At 42.8% G+C, this 2,705-nt stretch overlaps 1 pseudogene; it reads left to right on the top strand.

Annotated features, from left to right (window-relative positions):
• The first annotated feature begins 921 nt into the window (after window positions 1–921).
• LOC102409334 lies at window positions 922–2,401 on the top strand (annotated as a pseudogene).
• Window positions 2,402–2,705: the final 304 nt, after the last annotated feature.

The raw sequence follows: 2,705 nt of genomic DNA, 5'->3' as shown, positions 1-2,705 counted from the left end.
CAAAGAACTAAATAGATATTTCTCCAAAGAAGACATCCAGATGGCTAACAAACACATGAAAAGATGCTCAACATCACTCATTATCAGAGAAATGCAAATCAAAACCACTATGAGGTACCATTTCACGCCAGTCAGAATGGCTGCGATCCAAAAGTCTACAAGTAATAAATGCTGGAGAGGGTGTGGAGAAAAGGGAACCCTTTTACACTGTTGGTGGGAATGCAAACTAGTACAGCCACTATGGAGAACAGTGTGGAGATTCCTTAAAAAACTGGAAATAGACCTGCCTTATGATCCAGCAATCCCACTGCTGGGCATACACACTGAGGAAACCAGAAGGGAAAGAGACACGTGTACCCCAATGTTCATCGCAGCACTGTTTATAATAGCCAGGGCATGGAAGCAACCTAGATGTCCATCAGCAGATGAATGGATAAGAAAGCTGTGGTACATATACACAATGGAGTATTATTCAGCCATTAAAAAGAATACATTTGAATCAGTTCTAATGAGGTGGATGAAACTGGAACCTATTATACAGAGTGAAGTAAGCCAGAAAGAAAAACACCAATACAGTATACTAACTCATATATATGGAATTTAGAAAGATGGTAACAATAACCCTGTGTACGAGACAGCAAAAGAGACACTGATGTATAGAACAGTCTTATGGACTCTGTGAGAGAGGGAGAGGGTGGGAAGATTTGGGAGAATGGCATTGAAACATGTAAAATATCATGTATGAAACGAGTTGCCAGTCCAGGTTCGATGCACGATACTGGATGCTTGGGGCTGGTGCACTGGGACGACCCAGAGGGATGGAATGGGGAGGGAGGAGGGAGGAGGGTTCAGGATGGGGAACACATGTATACCTGTGGCGGATTCATTTTGATATTTGGCAAAACTAATACAGTTATGTAAAGTTTAAAAATAAAACAAAATTAAAAAAAAAAGAATAACCTTAAAAAAATAAAATAAAATAAAGAAGATCAAAGCAACAGGTTTTGCCAACTGGGGAATGGGCAGTTTGGGTTCCTTTAGCAATGATCCCTCTGATAAGCCACCTTGCCAAGGTTGCTTATCATGGAGCTACCTCATGGAGCTTTATATCAAGTGTGCAGTTTCCTTATTTCCTCTGCTTACCGTGTTTCACTTGAGGATTTGAGTACAAGAAACATCAATGTGATCATACTTATGAAATGTCGATTTTCCTCTTCTTGACCCTAGCTGGATTTTCAAGAAGAAATGGCCCTTTTACAAGCTGTGATGGAATGTGGCTTTGGAAATTGGTAGGATATAACCAATCAGATGTGCACCAAGACCAAGGAGGAGCGTGAGAAGCACTATATGAACCATTTCTTCAATAACCCTCTGTTCACATCTACCCTGCTGAACCTGAAGCAAGCGGAGGAGGCAAAAACTGCTGACACTGCCATTCCATTTCACTGCAGATGACCCTCCCCGACCTACCTTTGACTCCTTGTTTTCTCAGGACATGGCGGGATACATGCCAGCTCAAGCAGATTTCATACAGCAGTTTGACAATTATGCGAAGTGGAACTTGAGAGATATTGATTTTGTTGAAGATGACTGGGACATTTTATGTGCTCTGAAGATGGCTGTAGTAGATATCTATCATTCCAGGATGAAGGGGGACAAAGATGAAAAAAAAATTGAGACCATGAATTAATCAACCTTAGGAAGTTTCAGTTAATGGAACGATGATACCCCAAGGAAGTCCAAGATCTTTATGAAAAAAAATGAGGTGATTTGCAAGGATAGTGGGGCCTGTGGGGCCTGACAAGTTCATTGAAAGCCAGGCATTGGAATTTGAACTCCAAAGGGAAATCAAAAGGCTCCAGGAATACAGGACAGCAGGCATTACCAAATTTTGTAGCGCCAGAACCTACAATCACCTCAAGAAGACTCAAGAAGAGGAACCCCTCAAACGCAGAATGTGCTCCGAGGTCCTCCAGGGCACCCAGGACAGCAGCGCCTGCCAGCTGTGGCTCCACCAGCAGGCTGACGTTGACTCTGGCTTGAGTCCTTCTGTTCGAATTACTTCGAATTCAGGTAGATGAAGTGTACTGCCCTTGAAACTCAGTGGCCTCCCTGGCACAGAGAAGTTGAGTGAAAAAGAAAAGGAGCTCTGTTAGATGGTGAAGTTGGTCCCAGGAGCCTAGCCTATTTAGAATACACATCTGCTCTATTGAACAAACATAACAAGCAAGGGGGCTTGAAACTGGCCGAGGCGAGAGCACTCATCAAGATAGACATGAACAAAACCCAGAAAATCTATGATTTCCTCATCTGAGAAGGATACATCACCAAAGCCTGTGAGGCTCCCCAGGAGTGTTGCGGGCCAAAGGGCCACAGGGGCATTCTGGAGCCTCATTTTTGAACTGAATTCTCATTGAGAAAAGAGGGAAAGAAAAAAGGAAATCTTCAGTTGTATTAGTGTCTACTTTCTTCCCCACCCTGCTTTAAAATACTCCTGCTGTTGGTATTGTGCTGCAGAGTTATGTGCTAGATAAGCTATTATTAATTGTGTGTGGGCATTCATTCCTAATACCTCTTGTAACTAAAACAAGAACCATAGTACCGCACAGCACAGTATTGGTAGATATAGAACTAAACCAGTCTGTAGTCCCAGGAGTCCAGCTCAGATCCTCGTACCTGCTTGGGAGGTTGGTTTTCTAATTATC

The sequence above is a fragment of the Bubalus bubalis genome, chromosome 19, assembly GCF_019923935.1.
Source record: "Bubalus bubalis isolate 160015118507 breed Murrah chromosome 19, NDDB_SH_1, whole genome shotgun sequence".
Taxonomy (NCBI): domain Eukaryota; kingdom Metazoa; phylum Chordata; class Mammalia; order Artiodactyla; family Bovidae; genus Bubalus; species Bubalus bubalis.
This window is presented reverse-complemented; position numbering and strand designations above follow the sequence as displayed.